This window comes from Schistocerca piceifrons, chromosome 3 (genome assembly GCF_021461385.2).
Source record: "Schistocerca piceifrons isolate TAMUIC-IGC-003096 chromosome 3, iqSchPice1.1, whole genome shotgun sequence".
NCBI classification, from domain to species: Eukaryota; Metazoa; Arthropoda; class Insecta; order Orthoptera; family Acrididae; genus Schistocerca; species Schistocerca piceifrons.
Window position 1 is genome coordinate 11,056,148 of NC_060140.1, and position 26,198 is coordinate 11,082,345.

Consider the following 26,198-nt stretch of genomic DNA (forward strand, 5'->3'; position numbering starts at 1 on the left):
GTGTTAATGGCAGCCTATGCGCAGGACGGCAATTCCATAGTCTGGCTGCTCCTAGCTGTATGACACAGCATGTTGCAAGGAGTCTATTACAGTGAACTCCTGTTTATCCGAAATGTTCGGGACGGTGGCCGGTTCCGATAACGAAAATTTCAGATAAATCAAAGTCCCCCTGTTTTCACATGTGAACACTCCAAATTGCATCAATATTGCGAAATACGATCGTAAAACGTGCGTAGGGTATGTAAAACATTACTGATATGGTTGCAAATAACCCTGCACTTTTTTACTGAAAAAATTGTGTTGACATGTTAAAAAGGCACCAAACTATGATTGAAAACTCAAAGTTTTTAAATGCTGTATAACAAAGCTCGTTTATTTTGCATTCTTACAGAAAAAATCTCCCTTATTTGGCAGCAGGAAAAAACAGGAGTTTTAATTTTATTACCTACTCTTTTGAATAAAAAATAAACTACTGAACAAAATTATGAAACAAATCTAGAGATTACTCAAAGGAACGAAAAGTCTGTCTAGAGGAACTTTCAAGAAAAGTAAAAAAAAAAAAAACTTTTTAAGTTATGGACATAGAAGTTCTAGGATGCTTCATTAGAGTTTATTTTTTGGTAACGAAGTCACAAATGTCTTTTTTTTTTATTTTTTGCTTGAGAAACTATTACTGCAACAATACAACTCCAACGTTGAAATCAAACTATTTCAGGATAAATCGTCTCCTCCTGTTGGCTGATGTACTCCAGGGCAGTTTGGATCACTTCGTAACAGAATATGTGAGGAATATTTTTCTCTGATTCATCATCAGAAACATAGTCTTCTGACACTTTATGATCGGTCACAATTTGGACGATTTCATCCTCAGTCACATGAAAAAATGCCATTTTCCATCCACTCTTCAATGTCTTCGAAGTGTGTGTCTTTACAACCAGCTTCTCCAGTAAATTCACCAAAATTATGTCAGCTTGAGTTTCGGTGTTGCCTCCTCCTTCCCACCACTTAGGTTGCCTTACGATCTAAGAGTTTTTTCCAAGACCCAACAAGAGGAAGTGGAGGAATTAGACTCCAAGCTTCAGCAATCAATGAATGACACTTAAAACATCGATTTTTTAAGAGCTTCCACAAAATCATCTGCAGCATCAATCACCTAGCATCTTGCGTCTGTAATGTTTTTCCATCGCCTCAAGAATACCTTGGTCCATCGGTTGACATAGAGATGTGACATTTTGTGGGAGAAATACAACTTTGATATCCCCATCTTGCAGATCACCTAGGTGATAAGGAGCATTGTCCACAAGAAGTAGTGCTTTTCGAGGAAGTCCATTTCCTTCCATGTAATTTACTACAGCTGGAACAAACTCTGCCTGGAACCACTCTCTGAAGATGGCACTGTTCATACATGCCTTAAGACTGATTCGTGTACCTCAGTGGCAAACTGGTTGGTTGGTGTCTAAATGCTCTTGGTGTTTTGGATTTGCCAATTAAAGTAAGACACAGTTTATGATTGCCAGTGGCATTACTGCAAGTGAGGACAGTAAATCTTTCTTTGATATTTTTGTATCCGGAAGCCATTTCTTCTTCTTTAGAGGCAAGGGTTTTCGTTGGCAGCATTTTGTAATTCAACCCAGTTTCATCACATTTGTAAAGTTGATTGCCAGTATAACCTCCTTTGTCAATGATTGTGTGCAGTTTCTTCTTAAAATCAGCGTAGCAGCTTCATCCCCAGATAATGATTTGGCACTGATGGCAATTTCATGAATGCCATGCCGCTTCTTGAAACGATCCTGCCGGCCATTACTTCCGAGGAATTCTTGCTTCTTTCCTTCAATCAGCTCATCAGCTCATTTTGACAAAGTAGAGGACCTGAAACTGACACACCTTTGGCTCTTATTTATTCGTGCCACAAAAATAATGCCTCTTCTAACTGAGGATGTGCACCTTTTCTCATTGTTTTTCAAGATTTCACTGCGCTGCCCAATGCTTGGATGGAACAAAATTTTTCAATTCCTGATCGATTTGTCTTCCGATCAGTAATTGTACTCCTACTCTGCAGCAACTTTTGTGGGTGGCTCACCAGCTTTGATGTACTGACAACAAATGGAAAGTGTTAGGCGGCGCACTCTAATTGTCAGTTTCAACAGGACTACGTTGCGCTGCATAGAACAATACTGTATGTACTGTACTTACAAGGAGTTCCAATAGATGGCAGTGGCATGAAACCATGCAATACGAATAAGAAACACACTAGAGCTTCAACCAACACACGCACGAATTGACAATACTTGGACTTTTGACACGTACCAGTGCACTGATTAGCACTAGATTGCCAAAAAACACCAGCAAATGCTTGGCTCCAGGTGCATGCAAATTGAAACTTGTCAAGTGTCAATCTAGCTAGCCAAAAGTGTAGCTGCACGAGAGTTTACTGTACTTGTTCTCAGATGGCAGTCACAGACGTGAACAGGTTACAATGTACTCAGTACACTACACAGTGATGCTCCCTTGTAGTGGTCTGATGTAGTCAACTGGAACATTGATTTTGAGTATGCCCTTACTTTCCAACATCAGGCCACTATCAGATCCAAATACTCCAAAAATACAGATGTTGCAAGGTTTAACCAGGCGACCAAATGGACATCCACAATGAGGTTTCTTTCAAACTCTCATCAGATAATGCTGTCTCACACCAATATGCAGCACCTTCATATCCTCCAGAGTGATGATTCAACATCTGACGCTATTCGCATCCCTTATATACCACATGATGCTTGCTAAACAGCAATAAAAACAAAGAACACTAATGAATAATGAAGGAAAAGACAGACTCTTACTTACCATAAAGAAGATACCTTAGGCTGCAGATGGGCAGAATTAAAAGACACTTACATAAAGCTTTCAGCCACAGCCTTCACCAGTAAGTAGTAATCTGTCTTTTCCAACATTGTTGATATTCCTACTGGAGTTTCCATTGTTTCAAGGACACTGATGCTTTTCTGTGAGTGTTTCCTTTATGATGTTTTCTACATTTTAGCTTCTCTTTTAAAAAGAAAAAAAAGAAAGAAAGAAAGAAAAAAAAAGATTTGTTGCTGGAAAACTTCTGAAGTCCAATAAAGGAGTTACAACAGCCATATATGGTTATCTGGTGGACCTTGCAGAACCAAATTCTAGGGCTGAAATGTATTGTTGACCAATGGGCATTAATCAGACTGAATACTAAATAAAAAATTAAATCCAATTTTACACAAAAACACAGGTTCTATCACTGTTGTTTTTCGTTCTATTTTGCTCTTATGTTCGCTATGACTTGTTAAGCAGATATTTTCTTTCTATCTATAGAGTTACATTTGCTGTAATGTATCTTACCTGCATGTTGTTACTTCTTTCTTCTCACTGCTGCCCCAATCATGGCAAGCAAGTCATCCTCACTGCATTTGCTTCGTATTGCATCTCTGAAACAACAGTTAAAACACCCGTTAAACAGTACCAGGCAATTACCACACAGTGAAATGTTGGTACACTAAAAAGGAAGAAAAACTTTGCAGAAATCTTCAACAGTAATCTTGTAGTCTGTAGTAGGCAACAGCAGGATAACAAACCCACTGGACAAGAATGGGAAAGTCATGATAGAAGTTACTTTTATTTTTATAAATAAACAGGTATCTTACACAAATGCTCAAGAGTATACATAGGATCTTGGGCTGAAGAGGTGGAGCAGAAACTGACATTAGTTTTGTTGAAGAGGGAGTAGTGGAACACAGCACAATTTCTTGCAAAATGAAGCCGAATTTATTGATAAACTGTTAATTAATTGCCAAGCTCACTAATGTGACCATTTTACAACAGGTACTTACTGCTTGGAGTATATGTGAATTTTCAGGCTTGCCTGATAGATCTGTTGCAAAAACACTTTGGGTTCCCCACCAGATAACATTATGCAAGTCCCTCCCTCAATATTTCAGTGACACAACATTTTGGCATCTTCAGGTGGTGGTGATTTCCACCATCACTGCTGCAAGATGCAACTGGCAATTTCCACGTGACAGCTTTGAAATTTATCATGTGGATGACTATGACCATCATATTTAGAATTCAGAGGATTTCATAGAATACCTGAAGATGCTTAAACTAGAACTTTCAGATCTTTTAGTTAGCTCAAATGTTATATCATTACTTACAAAAGTCCCCTGCAGCCCTCATTAGAGATTATTAGCAGCAAGTTTGAGAAAGAAATTGTGGTGCTGTTTAAACATGTGCATACCTCATCCTATTTCTTATGTAACACCAACTACTTTGATCAAGTGGACAGTGTTCCCATGGGAGACCCTCTATTTCCCTTAGTAAATATCCAACATTCCTCCTTCTGGCAGAATGCTGAAGAGACATTTGTGGTGTGGCCCACATAATACAGACACTACCTATGTTCCTGCAGCATTTGCACTCACTCCATCTGAATATTCAGTTCACTGTGGAAGTACAATAAGATGGCAGCTTACCATTCCTGGATGTCACGGTTAAAAGAAAAGCTGACAGAACACTGGGGCATAGTCTCTACTGCAAACTGATACACGCAGAGTTATATTTGCGGTCCAAAAGTTGCCATCACCCTGCACAATGTGGTAGTGTCTTACACTCCCTGGCACATAGAGCACACGTGATCTCAGATACCGACAGTCTGCCTGGTGAACTGTAACACCTAAGAACAGTGTTCCAGCAGAATGTTTATTCTTGTAAACAGATTTGCAATGTGTTCTGAGCAAAGCAAGTTCAGTGTAGGGATGTAAATGAAGATACTTAGACAAGCACTGCAAATGGCTTTCTTGCCATATTTCAGTGGCATGTTTTCAAAAATAGAAAGAATCGCTAAGAGAAACAGAATCAAGTGTGTTTTTCGTCCACCAGCAAAACTAAGGAATTGTTTGGGTTCAGTTAAAGACAATCTTGACCTTAGAAAACACAGATCATATATAAGATCTGATGCCATTATGGCAAATCTTATATAGGGCAGACACCTCACATTGTGCAAGAACACTGTGTTCAACAGCGCTGACAAAAATGCCACCCAGTAAATTAGTGGTAGCAGAGCACTGCCTGAATACAGGGCACCACACGTTTCCCAAGAGGACTGAAATTTTATCCTCAGCATCATCACTCTAGGATTGTGTTTTTAAGAATGAGGCATGTATACATACGGTGGGCAATCTTACCAACAGGAATATGGAATTTTGATTAAGCACTGCCCAGAATCCAGCACTGACTGCCATGAAATTAAAACAGTAGAAACCAGATCCTCCGATGTATGACCTGATGCAGCACCTTGCAGAGAGTTAATTCAGCTTTTAACCACACGAGTGTCCAGAAGTGCAGTCATTGCCCACAACACATAAGCAGAAGGCTACTATGAATGGCATTTCCATCCAACTGGGAGTGCCTGTCCACACATTCGTACTCCTGCTTCTAGCCTGACAAATTTCAATTCTGCTGTGCGAATATCACCAGTCACATCTTGCAGCAGTGATGACAGGACCCACCACTACCTGAAGGTGACGAACAGTTGTGTTGGTGAAATCTTGTGAGGCTTGCACAAAGTTATTCAGTGGCAAATCTGAGAAGGTTTGTATACATTATTTTTCTGTGATGCAGGTAATGTGCAGCAAAATGTGATAACTTTCTGCATTTGCCTTTTTATACATTTCAAAATACCCCAAAAATTGGTGATAAACACTGAACATATGACGTAACCAGATGACATACCCCACAGCATGTGCAGCAGTTGGGGCTGAGTGTAAAGGAATGATTGAGCAGTGCAATACTTTCATTTGAGCAAACAGAGCAAATTTCGAAAACATTTTGTAAATATGATCTGTTGTAAATGTAGATGTTACAAAATTATTGTCCCTGCTGTAATCAAGCAAAAGCAGTTCTGATTTTGTGTTCTTTGCTTCTGTCCCTTCTCTTTTTGTTTACAGACATTAGTTAGTAAAGAAAACATAGGTCATTTAATGGCAATGATGCTATTCTGAAGTTTATACTCATCTACTTGTTATGCAATATGGTAGGTTTTCATTGTACTGTACTTTGCAAGAAATCAAGGAAACTGCAAGACCGGTAAATAAAATAATAAACTTCAATATAAATACATAATTGTTTAACACAATGAAAAAATACTGCCTGCCAGATGCAAGACTCAAATCCTGAACACCATCACTAAAGTCGCACACATGTGTCCGTAGCCACAATGATATGAATACTTGACTTGGGTTGGGATGATCAAGTGTGACAGGCTGAGAGGCTCAACCACTGCAAGCATGGCAAGGTACATCATCTGGTGACATTTGTCATTCACTTTTGACACATTTCCCTACATTTGCATCGTATCCAACATTTATGATCCCATGTGTCTTGTATTAAATTACTTGTCTCAGGGTCATCTACAGTGCTTTGGAGGTTTTTAAATGTTAATACGCATCACCCTGTCTGTGTGTGCGTGTGTGTGTGTGTGTGTGTGTGTGTGTGTGTGTGTGTGTGTGTGTGTGTGTGTGTGTTTATATATATGAAACAAATGCTAACAAAGAGATAGAGGGCCTGGCCAGTACTTACCTCAGCTCAGTACAGCCGATAGATACACAAAACAGAACAGAAAATTGACGTATCCTAGCTTTCGGAACTTCGTTCCTTCATCAGGGAGGAGAGAGGGGAAAAAAGGGGAAGAAGGGAAAGTGGATTCAGTTATTCACAACCCAGGTTATGAAGCAACAGGGGAAAGGTAAACAGGAAGGGTAGCAAAGATGGAGGCATGGATGTCAGAGGGAAGCCAAAGATATTCTACTGTAATTACTGTGCCAGCTTCAAACCAAGGAGGATGAATACAGAAGTAAAGAGGCACATAGTATAAAGATAAACGCAACTGTGTAGGATGAAAAGATGCGTGAATGGCTAAAGAGGAAAGGGAAAGAGGAGAAGACTAAAGAGTAAGTGGGAGTGAGGTTGGTTAACATATGTTCAGTCCAGGGGGATGGCGGGATGAAAGGATGTGTTGGAGTGCAAGTTCCCATCTCCGCAGTTCCGAGGTACTGGTGTTGGGTGGGAGAAGCCAAATGGCACATATTGTGTAGCAGGTTCCTAGGTCCCTAGAATTATGCTGGAGGGCATGCTCCGCTACTGGGTATTGGACATCTCCTAGGCGGACAGTTCGTCTGTGCCCATTCACGCGCTCAGCTAGTTTAGTTGTCGTCATACCAAAGTAAAAGGCTGTGCAGTGCAGGCATGTCAGCTGATAAATGACGTGTTGTCTCACATGTGGCCCTGCCTTGAGTTGTGTATGTTATACCAGTAGCGGGGCAGGAGTATTTGGTTGTGGGGGGATGCATGGGGCAGGTTTTGCATCGGGGTCGGTTACAGGGGTAGGAACCGCTGGGTAGAGAAGGTGGTCTGGAAATATTGTAGGGTTTGACAAGGATGTTACGGAGGTTAGGGGGTCGGCAAAAGGCAACTCTGGGTGTTGTGGGGAGAATATTGTCAAGGGATGATCTCACTTCAGGGCTTGACTTGAGAAATTCATATCCGTGGCAGAGTAATTAGTTGCCGTATTCGAGGCCAGGATAATATTGGGTGAAAAGGGGGATGCTTCTGTGTGGTCTGGGGGTAGTAACATTGTTGTTGGGTGGGGAGGAATGTATTGCTTGGGAGATCTGTTTGTGGACAAGGTCTGCAGGATAGTTGTGGGAGAGGAATGCACTGATATATAACATAATACAGGGAAACATTCCAAATGGGAAAAATATATCTAAAAACAAAGATGATGTAACTTACCAAATGAAACCGTTGGTATGTTGATAGACACACAAACAAACACACACACAAAATTCAAGCTTTCGCAACCCACAGTTGCTTCATCAGGAAAGAGGGAAGGAGAGGGAAAGACGAAAGGATGTGGCTTTTAAGGGAGAGGGTAAGGAGTCATTCCAACCCCGGGAGTGGAAAGACTTACCTTAGGGGGGAAAAAGGACAGGTATACACTCACGCGCGCACACACACACACACACACACACACACACACACACACACACACACACACACACACACACACATATTCATCCGCACATATACAGACACAAGCAGGGTATATGTGCGGATGGATATGTGTGTGTGTGTGTGTGTGTGTGTGTGTGTGTGTGTGTGTGTGTGTGGCATACTGATCTGAACTATGCAGCCTTCAAATGGAAGTTTTTTGATCACTCCTTATTTTGCACCCTGCCACCTTGGCAATATGTACCGCAAATCATCAGACAGACGACCTTCCTGCATGCTTCGAGCATCCCCTGGTGCTGTTCCGAACCAATGCTAATCTTTGTAACTGTGACGAGCAGTGTGCAGATTACATGTTTGTATCCCACAAAGAGGTGACAGTTCCCAGTGGCATGAATGGTTACTGTTTATTGACTGTCACTGAGTTGGTGAGTCATTTGCTGCATTGTGGCCCACCTGTTCACTGCTAAAGCCATGCTAGTCAGTGGTAACCCCTGTCAATGATATCCTGTTGCCCATAGCATTTCACTCTGCTGATTGTGGTAGTATTTTCCTTGAATAAATCTGCTCACAGTACACCTTTGACACTGTGGTACAAGAAAGCCCAATGACTACACACCCTTATAGAATATGTGTCTTGACCCATGGGTACCCACGATATGGCAGTGATGAAATCACCCTGTGATCAACTGTCACACTGCAGCTGTAAGCTGCACCTCCTTTTTCAGAATACTCAGGTTTATTAATTTGAAGTAAATCAGATCTTTTGAAGGAAGATTTAACAAAGAGAGCACATCCAGGAAAGGATGAAAGCATGTCTAATTAACTGGAACACAAAATTAATAATTAGTGGTGACAAAGATCCTCTGCAATAAAAAATAATGTCCACTTACTTCATGTATTAGTCTTCAAGTGACAGAGTATATGTAACGGTGTCCTTCTTATTTACACTGATTAAACAATGTAAATTCCAGGTAGGAATATCAACAGTGCAGGGAAAGATAGATCACTATTTACCGTAAAGAAAATAAAGTGGCACACAGGCACAACACACAAGCAAGCACACTGCGTGCGCACACACGCACACACAGAGAAAAAAAAACTGCCAAGTCCAGCAGCTAGGGGCAAGCTGCTGGAGTTGGCAGTCATATGTGTGTGACATGTGCTTGCCTGTGTGTATGAATGTGTGTGTTTCTCTGTATCTCTTTTGCTGATAAAGGCTGTGGCCGAAAGCTTTGTGTAAGTGCCTTTTTAATTGTGCCTGTCTACAATGTAACATGTCTCCTTTACAGTAAGCAGCAATCTATGTTTTCCTATATTTTTCATTTACACAGATGTAATTAACAAATCAGAGTCTATTTATTCCAGAGAAGTGACAGTTTGTTCATGACAGTTCAGCACAAATCTGATTTTTTATATACAGCAAGGCTACCTATAAATTATTCTGTGTGCCAGTGTTCATGCTGACTATAGGGATTCACACTGATCATGTGTAATTTGACATCTGGTCCTGTAAACTTACTTCTGCTCAACGTGAAAAATTCTCCAATCCACGTTTTGTAATTAACCTTAACATATCAAATAATGCACCCTTCAATATAACTGCTTATTGTCCACTTCCCATCACTCTATTCCCACTGTCAACCCAGCTGACCACTACTTCTAATCCAAAAACCATTGTTGACTCAATGTTTGCTATTGCAAGCTATTGCTATTGCAACACAAAAGTGCCAGAGGCACCAGTAATGATATATAATTAAAAATTTTAGAAAGTAAGGCTCACCGGTTAGTTCATGCTAAGACAAACACTACAAGTGTCTAAGACACTGCGCTCTCACACAAGTACGAGGTCTGAATACATTCCAGTTACGATACACTAAACTATTTCATTCACGGTGGCAATATACATACTCTCTCCCCAATAAACAGAATAGTTATAACTCAATTGTTCACAAGTGTATATTATGACTCTTGCCACAGCTATGCAGTCAGTATGCCACAGGCGTGCCATAGAAAGGGATCAGGTTCAATTCCTTGTAGAGCCGGGAAATTCTGCTCGATGGACAGACTGGAATAGGGTACACACTGCTTGTAGTTCCAGCTGAGGAGCTACTCAAGTGAGAAGTAGTGTCTTCAACTTCTGGAAGTTGATAACAGCCTGGAGAGTTGTATACTGACCCCTTAACTCTCCATAGATATATAGTAGAGAACATCTCTCGAAGAGCATTGCGTGGTCTTCTGGGCCCAATACAGAGTTCCTTTATCAATGTATATTGTATATCACCACTTGTACACACTCATCAGCACAGTACCATATTGTCTCTTCACGTGGCAAATTTTTATTCCCTTGTTTCCAGATCAACATTTTTCCTCTTCTTCTTCTTCTCCTTTTTTTTTCCTTACTATCATTTCTTGTACCACACATATTCCACACGGTTTATGCTCACTCCTTCAATGATACTGCCCATCCTTCTCTAGTGTGCGAGTTGTCCCTGCTTTCCTGCGTGTTTGTTGGTTTAAACACCCTTGTTTCAAAAGAGAGTGACAGCTTAGATACAGTCTTGTCAACATTTTGTATTTTTATTTAGCAATTATTGTTTGAGCCTTATATGCGAATGTCACAAGATATTGTCAACCACTGCATTCACTAGATTGGAATGGGGTTCATGGTAACTTATCAATTCATTTTTTAAGTTGCTGTTATCTTTTTCATCCTATCTTGGACTAGCTTTTCCATATTCCCACTCTATTTTATGTAGTCAAACAGTTATCTGCCCTTGCAAACTTGCTCCTTTACTACCAAGTTAACTAATACTGGGCAGCCTAACAGAAGTTCCAATATCCAGTCTTTCACCACAATTCACCTACACACACTTTTCACTCACTGATTTTCTTTTTTCAATGTCATAAATATTTTGCTTCCACAGACTGCTGTGCTTTGAACATAAAATTGTAGGAACATCTGCCTCACATGTCAGTTTTTTTTTTTTTTTTTATTTATTAAAGAATATGTTCCTTGCTTATTCCTATCTGCTTCTGATACATTTCCATTCTCACTTTTATTTTGTTTTGATCCATTTCTTTTTTCTTTGATAGACAAGTCAAACAACAATGGCAATATGTTGCAGCCCCCTGTGTTTCACCCTACTTACTACGAACTTACTTTTCTTAGCTTCCAATTTCATTAGTCATTTGGTTTCTAAGATACTTAAATTAATTGTTTGACCCTGTATTTTTATATCTTATTTTACCTTCGGTTGATAAAGGATTTCTATTATGCTCACAAAGAGAGAGCTGATTCTTCCCACCCCCTACCCCCCTTACCTTGTCCTGAAACAAACTTATCGCCAAGTATCTTGCAGTTTTTTTCCTATTATTAATCTCTTAGTCTAGTCATCAATTTAAAAGTGTCAGTTGTTGGTCCCATTGTCTAATAATTTGTACATTTATACACATGAAGTTCCGATTTTTATTTGGAACATATAGACTCTGATAATCATGAATCACAGTTCAAATGGCTCTGGGCACTATGGGACTTAACATCTGAGCCAAGGCAGGATTCAAACCTGCGACCGTAGCAGTCGCGCGGTTCTGGACTGAAGTGCCTAGAACCGCTCGGCAACAGTGGCTGGCAAATCATAGTTACCATCACATGGACAGAAATACTGTGTTAACTTTATTAAAACCTAGGGACATAGCTAAAAATGTCTTTACATAATTTCCAGTTCTGATTACTTTCCTTTAATTTAATCTCACAAATAGGTTAGTGTAACATGATGTTGACAGAGGCAAATTATATATACTCACAAATTATTTAGCTAGAGGTATCTGGTTTGTATGTCTGGGAGGGAGGAGGGTGCAAGCTGAAAACTTCAAGAAAAGATTACTCATTTCATACCTGCTGGATTTAACTGCAGTTTATCTCTTCCATATACCAACCACATACCTAATGTGCATGGCAAACAGTTTAAAAGTATTATTCTATACTCAGCATTTGGAACTATCAGTTCCTTCATGAGATAGGAAAGAGGGATAAGTTCCTGAAGGTCTGAAAGGTCACTCGGACTCCACGACTAATGTGAGGACAAGAGGAACGAATGTGTCTATAAGAAGTTTTGGAATTTCACCTCTTGAACGTAAAATACTGATCAGTCTGTCAGTCTTCTAGTAATTTTATGGTTTCCTCACATGAAATTTCACTTGGACACGATTATTCTATGTTTCATCACTCACCTGAGAGATATCTCTGAATTCCCAAAGAGACACACCTCCAAATTGCCATCAGCTGTTATCCGTAAACGGTTGCACGTGCCACAGAAGTGTTCACTCATTGAGGTAATAAATCCCACACATCCCTTGAAGCCCAGGACATGGTATGCCTGCAAAAAGAAATTGTAAGAAAATAGCTACTGCTGTTGTGAAAATACTATAAATGTGTTGCTCACCAAGTGGAGGAAGGAGAAAACGTGCATTAAGGGGAGTTTGAACACCCTATCCTGACAATGTTAAATTTAGTGACTTAACTTCCCCGTATTTCAGGAACAACTGTAGCCATTGACAAGAAACTTTTACAGCACATTAAACTATATGTTCTGAGTCTTACAATAATTGCATTTCAGCCACTGCTTTTGGAAATACAATTTTTTAATTACACACTTAAAATTTTGTGTACTTTTTTGTATGTTATTCTAAATAATTTTATTTATACATAACATTATGTTTTTCTTTTAGTTAAGAAGACTCAGGATACGTATGTTATTACTCCCTGAAAATTTGAATTCGCTACTCAAAGTAGTTTCTGAGATTTAGCGAAAAATGCAAGAGAAAATGTAAATTTTCAGGAAGAGTTTTTAAAGTTTTAATAGACTGTAACTCAACATATGCTTAACATTTTATTTTTAGTCACTCAGAAGCACCCTGCACCATACTGTATATCATCCTCTTGATCTTTTTTAAGTTTTTTCTTGTTTTCTTCTTTCTGGACTCCGTAGTGGCCAACTGTGCTGCATACTTTGCTTTACCAATGCAAACCTTGTCCATCCATTCAAATTCTCTGATGCAGTTTGCTCCAGAATTAATTCCCATATGTTGTAGCACTTTCACGCTACCAATGTTGCCATCATTAAAAGCAATAACAGCATAACTGACCCCCACTTTAGTGTCTTCATTACGAGAAAATCATTTTTTGGTCTACATCTACATCTACATACATACTCCTCAAGCCACCTGACGGTGTAGGGTACCTTGAGTACCTCTATTGGTTCTCCCTTCTATTCCAGTCTCGTATTGTTTGTGGAAAGAAGGATTGTCGGTATGCCTCTGTGCGGGCTCTAATCTCTCTCATTTTATCCTCATGGTCTCTTCGCGGGATATACGTAGGAGGGAGCAATATACTGCTTGACTCCTCGGTGAAGGTATGTTCTCGAAACTTCAACAAAAGCCCATACCGAGCTACTGAGCGTCTCTTCTGCAGAGTCTTCCACTGGAGTTTATCTAACATCTCTGTAACGCTTTCGCGATTACTAAATGATCCTATAACGAAGCATGCTGCTCTCTGTTGGATCTTCTCTATCTCTTCTATCAACCCTATCTGGTACGGATCCCACACTGCTGAGCAGTATTCAAACAGTGGGCGAACAAGTGTACTGTAACCTAATTCCTTTGTTTTCGGATTGCATTTCCTTAGGATTCTTCCAACGAATCTCAGTCTGGCATCTGATTTACCGACGATCAACTTTATATGATCATTCCATTTTAAATCACTCCTAATGCATACTCCCAGATAATTTATGGAATTAACTGCTTCCAATTGCTGACCTGCTATATTGTAGCTAAATGATATGGGATCTTTCTTTCTATGTATTCGCAGCACATTACACTTGTCTACATTGAGATTCAATTGCCATTCCCTGCACCATGCATCAATTCGCTGCAGATCATCCTGCATTTCAGTACAATTTTCCATTGTTGCAACCTCTCGATATACCACAGCATCATCTGCAAAAAGCCTCAGTGAACTTCCGATGTCATTCACAAGGTCATTTATGTACATTGTGAATAGCAACTGTCCTACGACACGCCCCTGCAGCACACCTGAAATCACTCTTACTTCGGAAGACTTCTCTCCATTGAGAATGACATGCTGCGTTCTGTTATCTAGCAACTCTTCAATCCACTCACATAATTGGTCTGATAGTCCATATGCTCTTACTTTGTTCATTAAACGATTGCGGGGAACTGTATCGAACGCCTTGCGGATGTCAAGAAACACAGCATCTATTTGGGAACCCGTGTCTATGGCCCTCTGAGTCTCGTGGACGAATAGCGCGAGCTGGGTTTCACACGATCGTCTTTTTCGAAACCCATGCTGATTCCTACAGAGTAGATTTCTAGTTTACAGAAAAGTCGTAATACTCGAACATAATACATGTTCTAAAATTCTACAACTGATCGACGTTAGAGATATAGGTCTATAGTTCTGCACTTCTGTTCGACGTCCCTTCTTGAAAACGGGGATGACCTGTGCCCTTTTCCAATTCTTTGGAATGCTATGCTCTTGTAGAGACCTATGGTACACTGCTGCAAGAAGGGGGACAAGTTCCTTCGCATACTCTGTGTAAAACTGAACTGGTATCCCATCAGGTCCAGCGGCCTTTCCTCTTTTGAGTGATTTTTATTGTTTCTTTATCCCTCTGTCATCTATTTCAATATCTACCATTTTGTCATCTGTGTGACAATCTAGAGAAGGAACTACAGTGCAGTCTTCCTCTGTGAAACAGCTTTGGAAAAAGACATTTAGTATTTCGGCCTTTAGTCCATCATCCTCTGTTTCAGTATCTTTTTGGTCACAGAGTGTCTGGACATTTTGTTTTGATCCACCTACCACTTTGACATAAGAGCAAAATTTCTTAGGATTTTCTGCCAAGTCAGTACATAGAACTTTACTTTCGAATTCATTTAACGCCTCTCGCATGGCCCTCCTCACATTACATTTCGCTCCACGTAATTTTTGTTTGTCTGCAAGGTGTTGGCTATGTTTATGTTTGCTGTGAAGTTCCCTTTGCTTCCGCAGCAGTTTTCTAACTCGGTTGTTGTACCACGCTGGCTCTTTTCCATCTCTTACGATCTTGCTTGGCACATACTCATCTAATGCATATTGTACGATGGTTTTGAACTTTGTCCACTGATCCTCAACACTATCTGTACTTAAAACAAAACTTTTGTGTTGAGCCGTCAGGTACTCTGAAATCTGATTTTTGTCACTTTTGCTAACCAGAAAAATCTTCGTACCTTTTTTAATATTTCTATTTACGGCTGAAATCATTGATGCAGTAACCACTTTATGATCGCTGATTCCCTGTTCTGCGTTAACTGTTTCAAATAGTTCAGGTCTGTTTGTCACTAGAAGGTCTAATATGTTATCGCCACGAGTTGGTTCTCTGTTTAACTGCTCAAGGTAGTTTTCAGATAAAGCTCTTAAAAAATTTCACTGGATTCTTTGCCCCTGCCATCCATTATGAAAGTTTGAGTCTCCCAGTCTATATCCGGCAAATTAAAATCTCCACCCAGAACTATAACATGGTGGGCAAATCTACTCGAAATATTTTCCAAATTATCCTTCAGGTGCTCAGCCACAACAGCTGCTGAGCCAGGGGGCCTATAGAGACATCCAATTACCATGTCTGAGCCTGCTTTAACCGTGACCTTCACCCAAATTATTTCACATTTCGGATCTCCATCAATTTCCTTCGATACTATTGCACTTCTTATCGCTTTAAACATGCCTCCCCCTTCACTGTCCAGCCTGTCTCTGCGGTATACATTCCAATCTGAGTTTAGAATTTATTAATGTTTACATCTGGTTTCAGACAACTTTCTGTCCCTAGTACTATGTGGGCATTGTGACCGTTTATTAATCAGAGCAGTTCTGGGACCTTTCTATAGATGCTCCTGCAGTTTACTATTAGCACATTAATGTTGTTATTCCCTGTTGCATTTTGTCTACTTCTACCTTGCCGCATCTCAGGAGGTGTCTTGTCGGGCCTAGGGAGGGAATTCTCTAACCTAAAAAACCCACATGTGCACTCCACACATACTCGGCTACCCTTGTAGCCGCTTCCTGCATGTAGTGCACGCATGACCTATTCAGGGGGACCCTACTTTTCTCCACCCGATAGCGGAGGTCGAGAAATTTGCACCCCAGATCTCCGCAGAATCGTCTGAGCCCCTGGTTTAAGCCTTCCACTCGGCTCCAAACCAGAGGACCACTATCGGTTCTGGGAACGATACTACAAATAGCTAGCTCAGATTCCACCCCGCGAGGCTTTCCGCCTTCACCAACTCTGCTAACCGCCTGTACGAACTGAGGATGACCTCTGAACCCAGACGGCAGGAGTCATTGGTGCCGACATGAGCAACAATTTGCAGTCGGGTGCACCCAGTGCTCTCTATCACTGCCTGCACGGCCTCCTCCACATCTCGGATGAGACCCCTGGCAAGCAGACAGAGTGAACACTGACCTTCTTCCCCGACCTTTCCGCTATTTCCCTAAGGGGCTCCATCACCCGCCTAACGTTGGAGCTCCCAATAACTAATAAACCCCTCCCCCCATGTGCCTGCTCGGACCTTGCTGAAGGAGTGGCCACATGTCCACTCACAGGCAGAATGGGCGATGCCACACGGCCAGCCTCCACACTGACCCTCCGCCTCGTGCGCCGCGAATGCCGCTGAACCCGCCACTCCCCTTGGGAAGAGGGTGGCCCAACCGCATGCACCCGGTAACCACAAAGATGTGTCGACAGAAGGGTCAGTGGGTGAAGCATGTAACACCTGGGGTGTACCATGCAACGCACCAGACTCCCCACTGCCGCTACACTCCAAGGAAACAGCCTGAAGACGGCTAACCGCGGCCATCAACACGTTCAGCTGTTCGCAAACAGTGGCCAGCTCCTCCTGTGTCCGTACACAGCAGTCACACATCCTATCCATACTAAGAAATCAATTTACTGTAGAGAGTTAATCAACTTATAACTGGACTGCTAATTCACTAAAGGCGGCTGATAGTTGACTAAACTGTGGTTACTAGACACTTCCTGTAGAAAACAATGAAAATAGCACTACCTGTCTCTGGACTGTATTGAAAACAAACACTAGCACTACTGGCGCTATGGCTGACTAAACGGACTCTCTCTGACTGTATTCAAAACAAACACAAAATCTATGGAACACTATTACTAGCACTCGACAATTAAAGCTTCCTAAAAACAAAAACACACGGAAGAAGAAGTGACAAGTAAGAAAAATAGAGTTAATACTTAAACTAGCGTAGCTCACTGCACAGCAGACGTGACGCAGACGGCAGTTACGATGACACTGACACTATAAGATTATTGAACGACTCATTGGGATTTTGAGTCTGACAATGCAGACACTTCTTCAATAATTCAGGATTGCCAGGTCTCTGTAAACAGGTTTTATGATATCCACAACTGCTGCTGGGATAGAATGTTTATGGCTGTATGACCTGTTTGATTACTGGGCATTGCGGTAATTGCACCATGAACCAGATCCAGGAGGGCAAAGATGTTGTACTGGTTTATCATCAGCTGACAGTCTCTGGAAGAAGGTAGCCCATACTGCCTGCTTCATTTTCAACAAATCCTCAGTATTATTTCTAATGGCAATCTCATAATACTGTTGTAGTTCATCAATCATTTTGTCTGTCAGCCTGCTTCTTATGGTCTTACCACCTGAAAGTTTCTTGTCTCTCAAACTTTGTTTCAACTTCCTCAATCTGGTACCCATCCTCTTCTGGACATGACCAACACATTCCATTTCTGTGATAAGCTTCTCACCATAAGGCTGAGTGGCTACTACACTGTTATATGCATTTGAGTCTGCCTAACCTAAGAACTTAGTGTAACACACTCGCCTTTAGTTTACAGATCGATTATAAATTTCAACAGCTGCACAGGCCTCCGTACGACTAGTTGTCCTTCATAATTTCTGTCACAGATATGCCCTTCTTCATTCCCTGATTTATACTTATAATAATGTTTGGTTAAAATCTGGAAATCTATTAGCTTTCCAGTATCCACACTGGTCACTGTAGCAACAGAATTCTTAGAACTGCAGCTGCGCTTCTACCAAGTGCCCCAAAAGCTACTGATATGTCAATCATACCATCGTTTATTTCAGCAGCTTCATTTGCAGCACCCTTAATTGACTCACATGCAGCAGATTTCACAGCAGCTCCAATAAATCCTGCATACTTGTCCATTTTACAAAGTGGGCGTGGCATATACATCACGACACACATTGTTTCTGCTGCAGTGTGTCCTTTGCCAATAGCTCTCAATCCATAAAACCACCTAACATTTATTTCAAAATAATTATCTTTACACTTATCAGAATTCCAAAATGAATGAGTATATTTGCAACTGGCAGAATTAATGATAAGTTTCCTGGCTTGTCCATTTGATACCTCAATGTCTTCATGTAAACTAACTGGCCCTCCACATACATACAGCACACACATTCACATAACATCCCTATTAGGATGTGTAAATGTATCAGAATATAACCTAACCTACCGTTTACATGAGGTTTGTTTTGAGATAACTGTGTTATCACTATGTTTCATTTTAATCTTCGAAGCACTAATGGGTGTTTCGCTAGATACTCATGAGTTTGCCAGTATTTCATTGTCTGTAACTTCACACACCACATGCTGAACTCAATGTTTCTCTTTATTCAAAAATTTATTACCATGAAACCCACATTTCTTAAAAACACTTCATTTTGGAGTCATACTTTTTGAGAGATTTACCAGTCTATTCGTCACTTTTCCTCGGAAAAACGTTAGCACTTCGATATACAAAGCATGTTTATACTATGAAAAGATACGATACTATTTTTGACACTGCTACCAGTACAAACACATAACTTAACCTTCATAACACAGCAATCCACAGCTTTCTACAGGGTGGTCCATTGATAGTGACCGGGCCAAATATCTCACGAAATAAGCATCAAATGAAAAAACTACAAAGAACAAAATTCGTCTAGCTTGAAGGGAGAAACCAGATGGCGCTATGGTTGGCCTGCTAGATGGCACTGCCATAGGTCAAACTCATATCAACTGCATTTTTTAAAAATAGGAATCCCCATTTTTTTATTAGATATTCATGTAGTACGTAAAGAAATATGAATGTTTTAGCTGGACCACTTTTTTCGCTTTGTGATAGATGGGGCTGTAATAGTCAAAAATGGTTCAAATGGCTCTGAGCACTATGGGACTTAACTTCTGAGGTCATCAGTCCCCTAGAACGTAGAACTACTTAAACCTAACTAACCTAAGGACATCACACACATCCATGCCCGAGGCAGGATTCGAACCTGCAACCGTAGCGGTCGCGCATTTCCAGACTGTAGTGCCTAGCACCGCTCGGCCACTCCAGCCAGCTGCTGTAATAGTCACAAACATGTAAGTATGTGGTATCACATAACATTCCGCCAGTGCGGACGGTATTTGCTTCATGATACATTACCCGTGTTAAAATGGACTGTTTACCAATTGCGGAAAAGGTCGATATCGTGTTGATGTATGGCTATTGTGATCAAAATGCCCAAGGGGCGTGTGCTATGTATGCTGCTCGGTATCCTGGATGACATCATCGAAGTGTCCGGACCATTCGCCGGATAGTTACATTATTTAAGGAAACAGGAAGTTTCCAGCCTCATGTGAAACACCAACCACGACCTGCAACAAATGATGATGCCCTAGTAGGTGTTTTAGCTGCTGGGGCAGCTTATCCACACATCAGTAGCAGACAAATTGCGTGAGAATTGGGAATCTCAAAAACGTCAGTGTTGAGAATGCTACATCAACATCGATTGCACCCGTACCATATTTCTATGCACCAGGAATTGCATGGCGATGACTTTGAACGTCATGTACAGTTCTGCCACAGGGCACAAGAGAAATTACGGGACGATGAAAGATTTTTTGCATGCGTTCTATTTAGCGATGAAGCATCATTCACCAACAGCAGTAACCTAAACCGCCATAATATGCACTATTGGCCAACGGAAAATCTACGATGGCAGCAACAAGTGGAACAGCAGCGACCTTGGCAAGTTAATGTATGGTGTGGCATTAAGGGAGGAAGGATAATTGGCCCCCATTTTATCGATGGCAATCTAAATGGTGCAATGTATGCTGATTTCCTGCGTAATGTTCTACCAATGTTACTACAAGATGTTTCACTGCATGACAGAATGGCAATGTACTTCCAACATGATAGATGTCCGGCACATAGTTTGCGTGCGGTTGAAGCAGTATTGAATAGCATATTTCATGACAGGTGGATTGGTCATCAAAGCACCATATCATGGCTCGCACATTCACCGGATCTGACGTCCCCAGATTTCTTTCTGTGGGGAAAGTTGAAGGATATTTGCTATCGTGATCCACCGACAATGCCTGACAACATGCGTCAGTGCATTGTCAATGCATGTGCGAACATTACGGAAGGCGAACTACTCACTGTTGAGAGGAATGTCATTACATGTATTGCCAAAGGCATTGAGGTTGACAGACATCATTTTGAGCATTTATTGCATTAATGTGGTATTTACAGGTAATCACGCCGTAACAGCATGCGTTCTTAGAAATGATAAGTTCACAAAGGTACATGTATCACATTGGAACAACCGAAATAAAATGTTCAAATGTACCTACATTCTGTATTTTAATTTAAAAAACCTACCTGTTACCAACTGTTCGTCTAAAATTATGAGACATATGTTTGTGACTATTACAGCGCCATCTATCACAAAGCGAAGAAAGTGGTCCAACTAAAACATTCATATTTCTTTACGTATTACACGAATATGTAATAAAAAATGGGGTTCCTATTTAAAAAAACACAGTTCATATCAGTTTCATCTATGGCAGCGCCTTATAGCAGGCCAACTATTGCGCCAGCTGGTTTCCCCTTTCAAGCTAGACAAATTTCGTTCTTTGTAGTTTTTTCATTTGACACTTATTTCGTGAGATATTTGGCCCGGTCACGATCAATGGACTACCCTGTATATAAAAAATTACCGATTTTATTAGGTCTTGAAGTAATGCATGTAAAAATTTTAACATTTTCAACTGGTGTAGATTATATTTTAGAAAATAAAATAAAATACTTCCCACGCAAGTTTATAAGTAATATACATATCATTTTATTTGGAAAATTGCAAATTTTATAATCAGATAAAAACCCAAAAAAGTGAAAAAGAATGTTTTCCCCTTCTAACTCCCCTTAAAGTTATGGAAATGTGCTAGCTTTCGGAGCCAGTGGCTTCTTCTTCTGGCAGAAACAATGAAGGGGAAGGAAAAGGGAAGTAAGAAAAGGATTGTCAAGGTTTAGGAAATGGGGAGAGTTGCAGAAAAGCTGCAGAGAAACCCAGGCCAGCACAGACTTACTGAATGGGATGAGAAATATGTAACTAAACCAGTCCATCTCTCATACCACCAGCAGATGTGAAGTATTCTTGTGATTGGTAGTAAGTCATAAACATTAAATTATTTTCAATGTATGTTCATATGTAATACTTCACGTACCTTTGAGGTATCATTGGGCCCATTGGGAAGAGGATCAAAATCAGGCCACTGCTTTCTAATTATTTGGAGCATTTCACTAAATGAGACCATCTTCCCATCATTCCATTTGTTGCCGCTGAAAGGCATGTACTCGATAAATCTTACATCAACATTTTACTCTTTTGTTAACTCCACAAAACTGCACACTTCATCTTCATTAAAATCTCGCATTACAACACAATTCATCTGTGGAAGAAAGACACCATTAAAAACTTGGTATCAGATAAAGCTTGGTTTAAACAGAGTTTGAAAGACTTTTCGATAGGCAACTCATCCTACTCTATAGATGAATATCTTAACAGTGGCTGTTAGGCCAGCTTAAATAAGAATGTCTGTTAGATTTCAGTTCTGAGAGCACTTTGTCATAACAGTCAAGATTATGTACTTTTTGTATGATAAATTTATTAATAGTGCATAACAATGTTTCAGTCTGACAGCGTATCAATTCTGAAAATATTAGCTGTTCCAGTTTGTATTGTATTCACCTAGTTTGACAATCTCCTGACAAATTATCAGGGTATTCAAATGTTTTATATTTTTTATGTTATACTTTCTGGCATGTTACTCGCCCATGAGAATCATCTCATGTTTTGGGTCTTGGAACAAAAGCTGAATCTAATCTAATCTAACCTACAAAATAATGGTTCTACAAGTCTGTTGTTATATTTGTATACCTCACTGATTCTGTTAAATTAATCTTTTTCTCTCCTTTTGGAGAATGTCTGAATTTATCTTAGCATGCCAAGCTGTTAACCTTCTTAACAATTTACAAAAATTAAACTACATACATCTCCAATCTTTTTCCCCACTCCAACGCACACATCTTTTGCTGAAGGTATTATTTTAACTATTACATTAAATTATGAAGCTTTCTTGAAACTGTGCTGCCATTTGTGAAACAACTTTAAAAGTGTTCTCAAGATAAAAGGTCTTCACAAAAGGAGCATTTAGTATCTGTGCAGGTGGTTAACACTGACAGCCTTCATATAAACAAGCCCAAATGGTAGAACATCCTTATTTACACATACACACAATGGTAGAAAAAAGGAAAAGAGCACACCTTTCATTCAAGCATTGAATATATAAACTGATGAGACAAAACACTATGACCTCCTGTTTGATAATGTGTTTGTCCACTGTTGGAACACAATACAGCAGTGATTTTGTGTGGGACAAGTTCAACAAATTTCAGGTATGTTCCCAGCATTATGTGAGGTATGTTCCCAGCATTATGCAGCACCGCATGTCTAAGCACAGGTCATGTAATTCCCATAAATTGGAGATCAGTGGTTTCTGGGTGCAGAACTGGTATCTGATAGCATCGCAGATGTATTCCATCAGATTCAGAAGGGGTGAATTTGATTCTGGCCTCGTGACACTGAAAGTCATATTGTTGAAACATGTCACCTTCATTAGGGACAGGGTGCGGACAGTGCACAATAATGTTCACACAGAACAAAGCTGTTATGGAGCCTTCAGTTACTACCACAGGACCCACAGAAGACCAGGTGAATGTCCTCCATAGCATAATATTGCTCCCACTGGCCTACGTCTGTAGCAAAGTGCACCTTTCAAGCACCAATTCACTCTGTTGACAGTGTATGTGCACAAAACCGCCAAGCAGGTGTATGCGAAACATGAATGATTCAACCAGATGACACATTTCTATTGATTCACTGCCCAATCTCAATGCTCCTGAGCCACAGAAATTGTAATTCAACAGTGTTGTCAACATGGGAACATACAGGGGTTGTCTGCAGCAGAGCCCTATGTTTAACAATGTGCAATGAATGGTGTGCTCTGAAATACTCGTGCTTCCACCAGCACTGTGTCATCAGACCTGCCACAGAAATTAGCTTTCTCAGCCGAATGTCATCTTTTTTAAAGGAACCATCCCAGAATTTGTCTTAAATCATTTAGGGAAATCGAGGAAAAGCCAAATTTTGGTGGCCCGATGGGACTCGGGTCCGTTGTCCTCTCGAAGGCAAGTCCACTGTCTGACCACTGTGGTGGCATGACCTAGTCTTAATTAAGCCAGAAAATCCTGGGAAATGCTGACATACTTATTGATTTAAGATATAACAATTTAAAACAATCCTTTCATGAATTTCACTACAATTTTCTGCTCTTTTGAAAAAAAATTTCTTTTGACTGTTTTGATATTGTTTAGTATGTTTAAATAATGATGGCAGTCTCTATAAAAGGGCAGTTTGACTTTTAAGTTTAGTTATACTGTTTTAAACTACATGCTTCATCTATTTGTCCACACAGAAGTGCTATAGGATATAACTTGAAGACTATGGTGAGGTGGTGGGGGACAGTCATGTGTTGAGAAGGTGGTGCTGCCAGAAATGAAGTGTGACACTGCATACAGGGAGAATAAAAATACTCTATTCCATATTCATTTACAATCTAATTCTGGCCCCCATATGGTTTTACTTTTCTCCAATAAGAAAAAAGAAATTGTCAGTAACTATCTTTATAAGGTCTTAAAAGGAAACAAACAATAGAAAATCTAGGCTGGAATAATGACCATATTATAAAAAAGATACATTGCTATTCACAGTATACAGGAGATGTTAGGTCACAGACAAGCACAACAAAAAGACTACTAAACACGTAAGCTTTCGATCAGAAAGTCTTCTTCCAAAGTGGACAAAACACACACACACACACACACATGACCGTTGTTTCTCCCATGATGCGCAGTTGCTCCCAGTCTGGCCCTAGCAGCCAGAGACAGTGGTCATGTATGTGTGATTTGCATTTGCGCGCATTTGTGTGTGTGTGTGTGTGTGTGTATGTGTGTGTGCGTATGTGTGTATGTGCATTACTTCTGCAAACCTTTCAGAAAGGACACGGTATGCATTTCATTCAGCAAGATGAGTAATAAACAATATTAGCAATACTGCATCAAACTTGTTCACTTTCATCTTTGGATTAAACATTCGATTTCAGAGAGTACAGAATTTGGCAGAATAAAATTTTGGGGATATGTGGAACTGGGACAGTGTCATATTTTTCACCCATTCAACAAACTAAGCACTGCTGATTGCTACTTTTATTGTGTCTGCTGCTGCAATGCATATATGAAACTGTAAGTGCAGCATCTATGATGGAATAAAATTTTATACAAATGAAACAAACTCTCGTTCAGAACATGTTCTCTCATACACAGTCTATTATTTGGTTCTTGTTGATCATTATCAAAGAAAGCAGCAGTGTAAGTAACAAGAAATAGTAGTCTCTTGCCATTGTTTCGCTAATGAGACGATTTCTCTCTCTTTTCTTCTTTCACAAAGAAAAAGGAGCCACAATTGCACTTTGTGTGCCAGTTACTTTCCAATACATTGGCACCAGCTGATCTTATTTAAGAATACTCAACTTTCGTAGCCATACAGCACATCCTTTGCTTCCTGGCCTAAATCCAAGTTAACTCCCAGCCCCCCTGCCTCCCCCCCCCCCACACACGCCACTCCCCCCCCCCCCTCTCCCCCCCCCCCCCAAATCAGCTAGTTGTGTGCTGTTATCTCACGTCACACCCTAGTCTATGAGTGCCCAGCTGTCTGTCGCCTGACCCCTCTACCTGCACCCCTAGCTAGCCCACAGATGGCTCCCCACTCTCCCACGAGCCACTAAATGCTTCCCTCCAAACCCCTCCCATCTCTCTCCATCTCTCACATTGCCTCAACCCACCCCATCCTACCCCACTCTAAAGCCCTACCTCACTCCAGAACACTCACCGTGGGCCAGTAAAGAGCTGGCAGTTGAGCGACCACAGCATAAGGAGACATACATGCGCATGTGAGAACGTGTGTGTGTGTGTGTGTGTGTGAGTGTGCGCGCACGCGTGGGCGCGCGCGCATGTTTTCCCTACAGCTAGAAAAAGAAAGTGCATTCTGGAAGCTCGCCAAGCAACGTACCTTTGTTTGGAAGGTAGAAGGCGAGTTACTGGTGGAAGTAAAGCTGTGAGGACGGGTCGTGAGTCGTGCATGGATAGCTCAGATGGTAGAGCACTTGCCCACGAATGGCAAAGGTCCCAAGTTCGACTCTTGGTCCGGCACACGGTGTTTATCTGCCAGGAAGTTTCATATCAGTGCACACTCCACTGCACAGTGAAAATCTCATTCTACATACCTTTTGTTCGTGTGCCTATCAATGAGACAGTGCTTCTGCCTTTTGGTGAGCCATCTCCTTTATTCCTAAATAATTTGTAATTTTCAACAGAAACCTTCCATACGTTATTATTGCATCCTACATTACAGTATGCAATTTCCACAATATGTGGTCATCTGTGAATATAATGGGGGTAACAACTGTAGGAGACCAAAAACTGACTGCAGTAAGCAAGTTCAAGTTACTGTACGCTGCAGTAGTTATGCAGAGGTGAAGAGGGTCACACAGGATAGGCTAGCATGGGCAACTCCATGAAACCAATCTTCAGATGGAAGATCACAACAATAAAAACATTTGATTCAGCATACACCAGACTCCAAACAGCGTACACAACCTG

General features: G+C 40.7%; 1 pseudogene; it reads right to left on the reverse strand.

Moving 5' to 3' along the window:
- The window catches only part of LOC124787682, a 68,800-nt pseudogene that overhangs the window by 17,835 nt on the left and 24,767 nt on the right, over window positions 1–26,198 (reverse strand).